The 14,240-nt window shown below is 39.0% G+C and overlaps 1 pseudogene; it reads right to left on the bottom strand.

The window, feature by feature from the left end:
• Nucleotides 1-794: 794 nt before the first annotated feature.
• LOC130457867 (zinc finger protein 420-like) lies at nucleotides 795-13,260 on the bottom strand (annotated as a pseudogene).
• Between the last annotated feature and the right edge of the window lie 980 nt (nucleotides 13,261-14,240).

Raw genomic sequence — 14,240 nt, 5'->3', positions numbered from 1 at the left:
ACGTGGGATGGGATTAGCTCCTCCCACCGAACTACCCGATGTCCATTGTCTGCTGAACTCTGACCTCCTCTGGGGGGCGGGGTGGTGGAAGTCCCCCGGGACAAGGTCCAAACCTGGGGTTTCTACTTTCCCACTAAATAAACGGGGGACTTCTGGATTCCACCATGACACCTTCTTCCCGGCATCCTCCTCGCTTCCCTGCTTTCTCTCTTTTCCCGCAGCTTCCTCAGGCTTCATCTTCCCCCACAAATCCTCCGTCTTCTCGGTAGCCCATTTTCCCTTTTCTCAGGTTCCTACCTTGGCCCCTCCCACTTGGTGGTTTCCCTCCCCTTCCCTCCCATGCCAAATCCCTCGGCCCCTCCTTCTAAGGGCCCGGATGGAAAAGGATTGTAGGTGCCTCCACAGCTCTCAGCTTCCAGTTTGGTAGACAGACCTGTTTCTTCATACATATATGGTTTGCAGATTATTTTAAAATTGGTGAAATTATTAATGTCTAATACCTCAATTATTGTAATTTTAGTTTATTATCTAACAAAATATAACCACATGACTGTTTTCCTAGCTGATCAAAATCCCCATGTTCTCATCCGCCATCACAGGAAAGAAGAGAGCAAGAGGCAGGGCTCCACAAAATATATACTCTGATTATGTCAGCACGTAGAAACAGGATGAGAGTGGGGTGCTAAGAATCAGATTTTAGGGTTACAGATTTCTAATTACGCAATGCTGCCCTAGAAAGGTGGGGAGAGAAAATTTCCTTCATACAGTAACAAGACTGGCACCGAATATGAAGATCTTTCCACACAGCTTTTATTTTTATGGTTCTGTGCAGTGTAGGTTTTCTGAAGCACAGCAAGATGGAAATTCCAACTGAATATCTTTCCAAAATCCTTGCATTCATAAGGTTTCTCCCCAGTGTGGATGCTGTGAATCTTAAAATTGCTCAGACTATACCTTAGAACATTTGATTAAGCTATTCCCCACATTTAACAATGGAGGTACTTGATCAGGAATGTATTGAGAACTTTAAAATTACTCCACCCTGCTCAGACAGTGCCTATGGGGAAGATAAAGTTGTAAACTCCTGATGGAACAATGAAAAGTCCCAGACTCATACTTATAGTGGAGCAAAAACCTTGAGCTAGGTCTATTTTTAGATCTAATACAAAAGACTGATAAGTACCTATAAAGGTTAAATTAATCACTAAAAGGTCAAGCAACTTACAAAGGGCAAGCTTAGCAAAGAGATGTGAAATACTCAGAAGACATAATCTAATCAGAAGATGATAATAAAACAAATAGGAACTAAGAACAGACAGTTCTGGGAAAAAGCGTCTACTGTGATTGGTAGATGTGAAAATTTGGGGGAGGTGACATAATAGAAGATTCTCTTTAAAAGGAGGGCAGGAGTTCAGAGGAGGGGCTGTGCAGTTTTGGCAATTCACAGTCTTGAAACCCACATTTTCGCGGTTACAGTTTATGGCTGACCGCAAAGTTTATGACAAAAACCCTCAAAACTGTCTGTGAAATCTATTTCCTTTCTCTATCTACTACTTGCTTCTGTTAGTCAGTTCTTTTTAAATGTGCTAACTCAGCCTCAAAACACAGCTGCAAGAGCGGGTAAGTAAAAAACATTTCGATTTCTCCTTAAATTAAATAGAACACAGCTGTTTTAAATCTTAGCAACAGGGCCCTAAGGTCCTGAATAGGAGAGCACTTTCGAAATCTCCTTTCCTTTAGGGAACAACTGCCTAAATTAGAATTAAGAATTACCTAGGAAAAGCTTTTGGCCTTGTCCTGCCCCCCACGTTTACTTTAGAAATATGGGGTTAAAGCCAGCCCACAACAGTTAACAACTGGCTTTTCAGTAAATACATTGTTCTTTTCACAGTACAAACATTGGTCTTCAACTTATGTAACAGCTGGCTCATCAGCTCCATGACCAAATGTGTAAATATAGAATTCTTTGTCTCTCTGAAAGGGCTCATCCCATGGAACTTATGGCAAAGTCTAATTGACATACTACTTTCCCTTGAGATTTTGATTGTTGTAGCTGTAATATTGTATTTCCTTAAAATGCAGAACTAAATACTGGGCTTGAGTTGTTAGAGAAAAGTGTGAGGGAGCTCGAGCTCATAGCTTTCATGAAAAACACTAATGCTCCTAACCAACCCAATACTCCCCCTGCCCCAATTGCTCAGCCCCAGTTTCACACCCTGCCCATGCTTCTAATCCCACACTCTCCACTCTAAGTTCATGCCCACCCATGCTGACCATTCTACCACCTCCACCCTAAGCTTACACTCAACCCATATTAACCACCCTAATGCCTCCACCATGAGTTCACACCCTACTCATTCCTCCAAACCTAAAACCTCTGCATCTTTTCCCCCAGCTACTAACCCTTAATTCCTTTGACCCTCCTTCCCACCCTGCCCAATTCAATTCCCATATCCTTCCTACCTCTGATACTTCTGGCACTGTGGGTCAACGACATACCCTCTCCATCCGTGTGCCCAACCCTTCTTTTTCTCATACCTACCCCATTGAGAATGGATTAAGAAGCCTAGAAACAGAAACAGGAGTATCAAATAATTCAGAATGGTTATTCCCTTAAAGGGAAATGGAAACCTGGTGTCTGCAGAACATCACACACCTTTTAACCCTGAGGATTTGAATAAATTTAAGATCTTCCATCATTTGAGGAAGAACCAATATTAATTATTAAAACAATTAGAGAACATATTCAGAACTTCTGACCACACTTGGATGGATGTTGAAAATTTGTTTTAAGACATTTTTAACAAAAAGAGAAAAAAACAGTATCTTCTCTGCCTAATCAGAAGCAAGGGAGGAAAGGATATTACTGGTCAACTGAAGATCCACATTGGAACCCCAATGTTGAAGCAGATTATACAAAACTAAACCAGACCAGAGAAGCATTATTGACATATTTGAGAGCATGCTAAGAAAGACCTGAAAAATGTTCATAATTTGAAAGAACCCGACAAGATATTGATGAAACACCCTCCCAGTTTATGGACAGACTTATTGACGAAGGAAATACATATATGGACCTTGATTTATCCAGAGAAATGGACATTAGGCAAATACGTAGGCAATTTGTTGAGAATTGTTCTTCAGTGGTAAAAGACTGCTTTAGAACTAGCTGTCCTATTTGGGACTCTATGGACCTCGAACAATTGAGGAGAGTAGCAACCTATGTTTATAAAGGTTGTGTAAAAGACCTGAGGAACACAATACGTTAGTGGAAGACTTAAAGAAAGTAATTCAAATATTAAAAAGAAAATTGAAAAATAAGGGAGTGACCATAGCCCTTTTGCAGGAATCCAGGGATAAAATAGTAACCTGCCACTTCTGTGGGAAGAAGGGCCACAGAATGACAGAATTTAGAACTTTTCTCATGATTATTTGAAGGAATACGCAGTTTAATAACAACTTTAGAAATAATAACTATAGAAATGATGATGATAATCATAGAAACCAGAATTTAAGAAATTATATTAATAAGTATAATAAATATAGAAATAAGAACTTTAGAAACAAAAATTTTAGAAACAGGAATTGGGAAAATAATGACAATGCTCCAAATGAAGAAAATAGTATCCAACAACATTATATAAGAAATGGTGCTCGTCCAAAAAATACTCAAGGTTCTAATGCCCCTCAGGGTGGTTCCCTTCAGCCCAGTGCCCAAGAAATGTCCCAAACACAATGAAGGTGTGTGTGTGTTTGGGGGGGGGGGGGGGATCAGAAGATACAAACATTGATTTTCCAGACACTGTTGTCCTACTACCTGTTGTCCCTATCCACTGCCTTCCCCATACTAATGAACCCCATGTTCCCTTAAAGGTGGGTAACACCTATTATAATTGTCTTTTAGACACTGGAGCTACCAGGTCTGTCTTAAAGAATGTACCTGATTTAAATTGCTAATTCTTTGATTACACAAAGTGTAGGGGGAGTATCGGGAATACCCCAAAGAGTTAAAAAACTTCCCCCTAGAATGGTGTGTGTAGGACCCCTAGAAGTACAACATTCCTTCCTTTTGATGCCTGACTCCCCGTTAAATTTGCTGGGGAGGGACCTTCTATGCAAGCTCAGAGCCACAATAACTTGTTCACCAGATGGTTCTTTATCATTGGAAGTATCAGAGAAATCTTTAAATTTACTCCCTGTACTTCTCTCAGAGAGCCAGGAGGCAAAAGAGCCTCCCACTTTTAAAATACCTACAAATATACCAGTCTCTTTGGGCTACATCTTCTTCCACTGTAGGTTTACTTAAATCGGCTGTTCCTAGGCAGATAAAAACAAAATCTAGCCCACCTCATTCCATTCTGCAGTAAACCCTCTCAAAAAAGCAATTGAGGGTATTACCCCAGTAATTAACTCATTAATTAGTCAGGGAATAACAATCCCTTGTAAATCCGAATACAACACACCTATCATGCACGATAAAAAACCAAAAAGGGGGCCCAATAGCAAGCACCTCTATAGATTCATACAGGATATGAGGGCACTGAATAACCACGTTAAAAAAGACACTGCAGTTTCCAACATGAATACTATTATTTTCTCTATTCCTAGAACAGCTATGTACTTTGCAGTAGTAGACTTGTGCTCAGCTTTCTTTTCCATCCCCATACATGAGAACTCTGGGCATATTTTTGCTTTCACCTGGAAGGTCTCCCAAAAAATGGAGTCATCTGCCCCAGGGTTATGTGGAAAGGCTGAATTTATTTCCGGAAATTTTGAGCCAAGACACAGATAATATAACATTAAAAAATAGCAAACTAATCAAAAATGTAGATGATCTACTATTGGCTTCAACAGACGCAGAAGCATGTCAGGAAGATAGCAAACACCTTCTTTTGGAATTGCATAAGAGGACATAAAATCTCGAAGGATAAGGTTCAGTGGTGTCTCCCTAAAGTAGAATGTTTGGGGTTCATCCTGACTGCTGGTGCAAACTATATTTCTGCAAAACAAATTGAAAATATTCAAAATTAAAGCTCTCCTACCACTAAGAAACAGTTAAGAGCAATTTAAGGAGCAACAGGGTTTTGCAGACAATGGATTTCTTGTTATGGGGAAATTACTAAACACCTTATAGCTATAACGAAGGATTCGGTCCCTGAACCCCTCAAATTAGAGCCTAAACACTTGTCAGCTCTATCAGATCTAAAAATGGCTATCCTATCAGCCTATCTATTCATAAAAACGGTCACTTTGGAACTCAGGGCTTCGTGGGCTCTGTTAAGAGAATATGGATAGCCCCAGGTATAACCATTATAGCCTCTAAAGTATGTTCAGGCTGCTCTACCTGCCAAGCTTAAAACCCACATGCCTTTCATGGCATGGCACCCTTTGATGGGTCCTCTGGCTTACACACCTTTTGAAAACCTACAGATAGATTTCCCAACAATGCCAAATGCTGGACATTATAAACTTTGTCTCATCATAGTAAATCAACTAACCAGATGGCCGTAAACGTTTCCTGCGACCCGAACCACAGCGGATTTTGTTGCTAAGGTACTTTTAAAAGAAATAATTCCTTGGTTTGGCCTACCAGCACATATTGATTCAGATAGAGGAAGTCATTTTACTGATCCTGTCCTAAAGCAGATACATTCTTGCTTGGGGATAACTTCCAAATAACATGTTCCATATCATCTCCAGAACTCAGACCAAGTGGAAAGGATGAACAAATAATTTAAAACTATGATTGGCAAATTATGCACTGAGACAAGTGTAGAATGGCCTGAAATCCTCGCTCTGGCCCTATCTTATCTTAGAAGTAGGCCTGGAGGAGACCTACACATCTCACCATTTGAGATGGTTTTTAGACACCAACCTCTATACAGGTTAAACCTTTTTCCCCTACATATATATCACTATTAGGGGGACATAATACTATTGCTTCCTATATACAGGATTTACAGCACAAACTACATGAACTTCATGAATCCAGAGCTGCAGTAAAAGCTGGACCAATACATTATTCTATTCATGACCTGAACGCAGGAGATAGTGTATATTAAGAATTTCAAGCAACTCAGCCTTCCTGGGAAGGACCATTCCAAATATTGTTAACTACTCCAACATCTATAAAGGTTGGAGAAAAGGACTCTTGGATTCACTGCTCACATGTGAAAAAACCATCTTCTGTTTAGACTGATTGACTCTACCCTATCATGTTCATTGGAGATAATAATCCACTAATATGTGGATTCTGTTTTTCGAGAACACATTGAATTCCTGATTTTTTCCTCTGATTTTATTGTTTTTCTTTTTTGATTAGCATAATTAACTTTTTCCTTTAAAGTATGGGAACCTGCCATTTATTGATAAAATATTATGGGACTGTGATTAATGTCTATATCTGATTTCAGAAAAAGGGATAAAAACAGACTTGTTTTTATGTACACTTAACCTGAATAGTGCCAAAAAGAGCACATAGGGAAAAACTAATGTTGGAGTTGAAGTTGCAAGGCTTGACATGGTAAGTCATAGAACTTCCTTGTATCTACACTTTTTGTTAAGTATTCATATAAGTACAAAAGTTTAACTATCATCCTGGCTTCCTATATCCCTAAGAATGTCAAAAATCAAACGAAGGAACACTTCCCTATAAAATAGAATTCTAGTTCCTTTTTCTTCTACTATGCAACTTCCTGTAGTCTTGGTTGCAAATGGAAAAGTGAAATATTACTGCCTTCTGTCAGACGGACTTGTGGGATAGAAATTACTTTAAATTTAACCTCTACAAGGGCTTATTTTGAAAAATTTCCCCCCATGTTTTTGGTTGTTTTATTTTCTCTTCTCTTGATAGTTGAGTCATACACCCCAACAACTCAACATTGTATCCTGAGATGAACTGGATGTTTTTTAACACCCACCTCAGGAGTATTGCATGTTAATAAATTTCCAAGATTTTTGATTTTTTGGTCAAGAAAAGATCAAGGAAGAAGCTCGCTAACAATTAAATGCAGAGAATTAACTGTTGCAGAAAGATGCCAGAAAACCCACACTACATCAAGAAGATCCAGAATGAACTTTGGATATGGTTGATTGAACTGAAGTTTGATCTAACATTTATTGTAAATGTATGCTTTTATGCCAAAGAGGATGCTCCTAATTTGGTTGTCAATGCGCCTAGCAAAACATTGGTTTTACTTTCTTTTCTATTCCACCCTCACTACTCCAATGTTCTCTTAGAAAATAGAATATTGTATACATCTGTAGTTAGAAGTAATTTAGGACTACAAGATGATTTTATTAAATGATCAATGGAGAGACTAGTCATTGAGGTACTTAGTCAGGAATGTATTGAGAACTTTGAAATTATTCCACCCCACTCAGACAGTGCCTTAGGGCAAGATAAAGTTACAAATTCCTGGTGGAATAATGAAAAGTCCCAGACTCATACTTATCATGGAGCAAAAACCTTAAGCTAGGTGGTCTGTTTCTAGATCTAATACAAAAGGCTGATAAGTACCTATAAAGGTTAAATTAACCACTAAAAGGTCAAGGAACTTCCAAAGGGCAAGCTTAGCAAAGACATGAAAAACCCAGAAAATAAATCTAATCAGAGAAGATGATAAAAAAAGAGAGATGTGAACTAAGAATGGACAGTTCTGGGGAAAAGCATCTACTATGATTGGTAGATGTGAAAATTTGGGAGAGGTGACATAAGAGAAGATTCTCTTTAAAAGGAGGTGAGGAGTTCAGAGGAGGGGCTCTGAACATAGTTGAAGGTTGGAGTTAGTTTGGAAGTGCTGAGTGTCTGAACGCAGTTCAAGAATTGAGGATTTCAGTAAAGGATTGAAGTTTTGCTTGGGACGATCTTGTGGTGAGTGATAAAGACTGACTAGCCACCCTTAAGGCTCAGGACTATGCCATTTCACCTAAGCCCTTTCCACTATTTTCTGTTACTTTCTTCCCTGTAAAGATTGAAATTTAGGGGAGACTGAGGCAGGTAGAAATTAGTTTCTCTCTGTAAGGAGTATTATATTTTTAGAGGTTTATTAAAGGTTAAAGATTAAAGAAAATACAGCATAAGAAAAACACGTGCCTAGGCCAGAGGCCAAGATCACCTCACATTATGGAAGAGACGCGTCTGCTCCAAAATGGAAGTCCAAAAAAGAGAGCCTCAGTAGGTGGAGAACACCGTTAAATAATCATTTGTGTTCTCACCCAGGCGAGAATTCAATGTGATTACAAAGCACTCTGGGGGCTAGAGAAAGGACTCCTGGGGAATGGAGTCCAGAGTTCAAATCTCAATTTTACATTCCCCTCCCCCCCCCATTTGATCCTCTGAGAAGTCCTTCCCCAAAGGATCATAAAAACATAATCAATTTAAAGATTACAATAATTTGAGGATAAGAGAAAAAAAACAAAACCAATAATTGCTGGACGCATTGACAAAAAGCCAGTTAGGGGGCAGTCCCCTTTGGCATAAAAGTATACATACAAATAAATGTTCAATCAACTACACCCAAAGTTCCATTTTTTGTGCAGCTGGCTGGTCTGGAGGCTTCTTCATGGTATCTTCCCCAACAGTTCAGTTCTGGATTCAGAGAAGTAGCATCTTCTTTACCTAAAATTCTTCTCAAAAGGAATTTAAATGTTGCAATTTAAATAATATTTTTTACATTCCCCCCGTTAAGAGGGTGATTGGCAAATACAGGATCATTTAGGGATGTATGGCTGAGGTAGGAGGTATATGAATCAATTGGCAAGAAATATTAAAAAGATATCGAAAAAATAAAAAAAGAAAGAAAAAGAAAAAACTGGATGAAAATATAGACTATCAAAGTCTTATGTGTAAAAATTCCAAGTGAAAGAAAAATAAATCTATAACAGGTCCTTGAATCAGGGCCCAATCAAAATGATCAAAGCAATGATGCCAAGTTTGGGGATACTCCTCTGTGAGTATCTTCAGAGTGAGTGTGGACACAAGGAAGACCTACATCTTAACAAGTCAAGTGTCGTAAGCCCAAGTCTCACACTAGGTTCAAAACCTTTGTATTGGTCTAGAAGTGCATCAATCCATCCTGGATTGGCTTTTCTTTGGCCCTGTGCAAAGGCTCTTTTGTGTATATCTTGTCCTGGAATCAGACAGAATCATTAAGCAAAGTCCCATAATTTATTTAAATAATTAGTGGCATGGTTTTTATAGTCAAAGCTTGTTGGGCATGCTCTGACAAATGTTATTTCTAACTTGTAGTACTGAAAAATCAAAACCTTAATGCTGTTGACATGTGCTTTAAATATAAAAAGGAGAGAAAAAAATTAAAAAAACTTGAAATAGTATATTGCACATGCAAGAAAATATAATAATAAAAGAGCTTTTAAAAAATTTAAAAATAGCTTATAATCATTGACATTCTGTGTCAGCTAAGAAAAAAAAGATTACAAAATAAAGATTTCACCAAAAATGAGATCCATTTCCTCTTAATATCTGGCCATGATCACTGTGAGTATGAGGCAAATGAATTGAACAGTAGTACAAATATGTAGATATCAATATTCCCCCAAATTCTCAATAGCCCAATTAATTACAATAGCAAACAAAAACACTTTCACATTTCACATAAGTTGTATGACATTTACAAGCCTATGAAATGATGGATATGTCACAATTTTTACAAACATAGCAATCTTTCAACCTTGGTATTCAAACACTTTTTTAAAACAAAGTAAAACTCATCTTGGGTTAAGAACATAATCAAGAAATCTATATATCATTCTGGTGCAAGAAAAGTAAAGAGCTGAAAAGTATAAATAAAGGGGGTGCTCCTTTTTTGGAGCCTTATAGGGATACAAATGCCCTGAGATTAACTGCCCAACTTCCATTCACATATTTAGAAATGTGGGAAGGTTGGGGATTATAATTGTATTTCACTTCAGCTACTATTGGCCTTACCTCGTGGTAGGGGCAGGCAAAAATAACCAGAGATTGTTTAAATTCCAATATGGGCTTAATTACAATAATATTTGTTCAGCACAGTTATAGGGGAAAAACAACAGAATTTAACAGTGGTTATCTCAGTACATTTAAAATAAATTCAATCAACCTTCAGTGGAACAGAATAATATTCAATCCAGTAATATATGAATTTAAAATCACAAAGTTATATCTTAAACAGATCAGGAAATGCAATAAATTTACAGAGATTTGTATAAACCATTGGAGTCTGAAATACTTTAGAACCTCCAGTCCTTTAATTTCCTTTCCATTTAAATGCCTATTGTCCGAAGGCAGAGTGATAAGGGCTAAGCAATGGGGGTTAAGGGACCCATGCAGGGCCCCACAGCTGAGAAGTATCTGAGGCCAGATTTTAACCCAGGACCACATGTCTTTAGGCCTGGCTATCGGTTCGCTGAGACACCCATTCTCTCTCCACTGCTCTGATACCTCCTCCTGCCCCAGTCCACGTGGAGCCCAGGCCACCCACGTGGAGACAAAACAGCCTCCCCCCTCCCCGCCCCCCCCATTTTGTTACCAGCTGATAGAAATGAGTCCCAAGAAATCTGCTCCAAGGAACTGGGTTTGTAGGGCAGGCAGGTCACCAGGTGATTGCAATCTTGGTTGAATCAGGTACGCCAGGTGAGCAAGAGAAAGTCCTCTGGGGTTGGCAGGGCCTGGGCCAGAGCTGGAGCACAGACAAGCAAAGCCGAGCAAAGCGGGCAGCTGGGGTGGGGCCGGGAGAAGCGGCTGTCCGAAGTGGATGGCAGAGGCAGGCAGGCACTGATCAACAGGTTTGCGAGAGTAAAAAAAAAAGACAATCAGGGCTGGGAGCTCGGGAACCAGGTGAGAGGCCAAGAGCAAAAGCAGGAGCCGGAGAGGCTGCAGGCAGGAGCTGATCAAGATAGTTTTCTAAAAATCATCTTGGAAAAACGTGGCTTAAAAAAATTTCTAGGCCCCAGCTATTAAAGATTAAATCAGAAGATTGAGGGTTTTTCCTCCCATTAGGTCACCAACTGTAAATATTGTAATTTAGGGGAGACTGAGGCAGGTAGAAATTAGTTTCTCTCTGCAAGGAATATTATATTTTTAGAGGTTTATTAAAGGTTAAAGATTAAAGAAAATACAGAATACGAAAAAACACGTGCCTAGGCCAGAGGCCTAGACAAGATCACCTCACTCACTATGGAAGAGACGCATCTGCTCCAAAATGGAAGTCCAAAAAGGAGAGCCTCAGTAAGTGGATAACTCCTTTAAATAATCATTTGTGTTCTTGCCCAGGCAAGAATTCAATGTGATTACAAAGCACTCTGGGGGCTAGAGAAAAGACTCCTGTGGAATGGAGTCCAGAGTTCAAATCTCAATTTTACATCCCTTAATTCCTTCATTTGTATTAATTAAAATCTCCATAAAATCAAGCAAACTTGGGTATTTTCATATTTTGGATTTTTCCCATGGTGACAACTTATTTTTATTTAAATCAAGACAATAAAAATTATCTTTACAGTTTGGCGAAAACCTTTACAGTTTTTGGCAATTCACAGTCTTAAAACCCACATTTTCATGGTTATAATTTAATGATGTTAAACAAGTTGTGAGCTCCTAATGAATGTCTTTCCACATTGATTGCATTAATAAGGTGTCTCCTCAGTGTGGATTCTCTGATGTACAGAAAGATAGGATCTCTGATTGAATGTCTTTCCACATTGCTTTCATTCATAAGGTGTCTCCCCAGTGTGCATTCTCTGATGTTTCAGAAAACTGGAGTTTATCTTGAATACCTTTCCACATTGCTTGCATTCATAATATTTCTCCCTAGTGTGGATTTTCTGATGTACAGCAAGATTGGAACTTACAATGAATGTCTTTCCACATTCCATACATTCATAAGGTTTCTCCCCAGTGTGGATTCTCTGATGTAAAACAAGACTGGAGCTTACACTGAATGCCTTTCCACATTGCTTGCATTCATAAGGTTTCTCCCCAGTGTGGATTCTCCGATGTAGAAAAACACTGGAGCTCCGACTGAATGTCTTTCCACATTCCTTGCATTCATAAGGTTTCTCCCCAGTATGAATTCTCTGATGTAAAACAAGACTGGAGCTTATACTGAATGCCCTTCCACATTGCTGGCATTTATAAGGTTTTTCCCCTGTGTGGGTTCTCTGATGTTTCACAAGACTGGAGCTCATACTGAATGCCTTTCCACATTGCTTGCATTCATAAGGTTTCTCCCCCGTGTGGGTTCTCAGATGTTTCACAAGACTGGAGTTTATCCTGAATGCCTTTCCACAATGCACACATTCATAAGGTTTTTCCCCCGTGTGCATTCTCTTATGTACAACAAGACTGGAGCTCACACTGAATGCCTTTCCACATTGCTTGCATTCATAAGGTTTCTCCCCCGTGTGGATTCTCTGATGTTTCCCAAGACTTGAACTCATACTGAATGCCTTTCCACATTGATTGCATTTAAAAGGTTTCTCCCCAGTATGGACTCTTCGATGTACAACAAGATAGGATCTCATAGCAAATGTCTGTCCACATACCTTGCATTCAATAGATTTTTCCCCAGTGTGGATTCTCTCATGTACAGTAAGACAGGACTTCCAATTGAATGTCTTTCCACATTGCTTGCATTGATAAGGTGTCTCTCCAGTGTGGATTCTCTGATGTACAGAAAGATAGGATTTCCAAATGAATGCCTTTCCACATTGCTTGCATTTATAAGGTGTCTCCCCAGTGTGGATTCTGTGATGTTGATAAAGAGTGGAGCTCTGAGTGAATGCCTTTCCACATTGCTTACACTCATAAGGTTTCTCCCCAGTGTGAATTTTCTGATGTATAGCAAGATAGGAACTCATACTGAATGCCTTTCCACATTGCACACATTCATAAGGTTTCTCCCCAGTGTGGGTTCGCTGATGTGCAGCAAGTTGGGAATTCCGACTATAGGCCTTTCCACATTGCACACATTCATAAGGTTTCTCCCCAGTGTGGGTTCGCTGATGTACAACAAGATGGGCATTCCGACTGAATGCCTTTCCACATTGCTTGCATTCATAAGGTTTTTTAGCAGTGTGGATTTTCCGATGTTCAGAAAGACTGGTCCTGTGCATAACAGTCTGTCCACATTGATTATTTTTACTAGATTGTTTCTCAGGATGCATTCTCTGATGTTCAACATGAGACGAATTTTGAGATGCAACACAGAATTCCGTGGAAGCAAAGTTATCAGGACCATCACTAATGGATTTTTGTAGGTTCATTTCTTCCACAGGAAAGCTCACCTCTGTTGGATTCACCTGAATTTCAGGACTGATTTCTCCTGCTAAGAAAAAACAAACGGTAAAACATACATATAGAGAGACATATGCACGTATATAACTCTCAACTCCTTTCCTTGACTGTCAGATCATAAGCTGCTTCATATCCTATGTCCTCAGGTAAGAAGAAAAGTCTTCCAACTTTAAAGGGCATGAATCATCCTTTGAAAATACCATTGCCTCAGAGCTAAAGAATAATTTAAATAATAAAGAGGCTACCATTTGATCTCATTGGCTCTTTATAACAAATCTGGGACTTGGGAAAGGGTGGCTTTATTACATTACTAACTCAGACCATCAACTCAGAAAGGTTGGATGAGTGACTTGACCGAAAATCCTGGCAGTTGAGACCAATTTATGAAAATCCAAGAATTTTGAATTTTGTTTAAGATTTTACTGTTATAAAAAATCAAAGATTTTGATTCTGTTCGAGAAATGATCTTCAAGAAAGAAGCTTGAAACTTTTATATCCAGAGAATGAACTGTTGCAGAAAGATGCCAAAAACCTACACAAGATCAAGAATGAACTTTGGATATGATTTGATTGGACTGAACTTTTGATTGAACATTTATTGTAATTGTACACATTTATGCCAAAAGGGACTGCCCCTAATTTGGTTTTCTGTCAATGCTCCTAGCAAAACATTGGTTTTGCTTTCTTTTCATGTTATAGTTAAAGAGCCTGAGACCAGCAGAACTCCTGTGACTTGCCTTTAGTTAAAAATCCTAGCAAGTTTCTGATGTCCAATGAGAATGCACCACCATCTGTATTGGAATTTTTTTTTAAACCCTTTCCTTCCGTCTCAGAGTCAATACTGTGTATTGGCTCCAAGGCAGAAGAGTAGTAAGGGCTAGACAATGGGGGTCAAGTGAATTGCCCAGGGTCACACAGCTGAGAAGTGTCTAAGGCCAGATTTAAACCT

The sequence above is a fragment of the Monodelphis domestica genome, chromosome 3 (genome assembly GCF_027887165.1).
Source record: "Monodelphis domestica isolate mMonDom1 chromosome 3, mMonDom1.pri, whole genome shotgun sequence".
Taxonomy (NCBI): domain Eukaryota; kingdom Metazoa; phylum Chordata; class Mammalia; order Didelphimorphia; family Didelphidae; genus Monodelphis; species Monodelphis domestica.
This window is presented reverse-complemented; position numbering and strand designations above follow the sequence as displayed.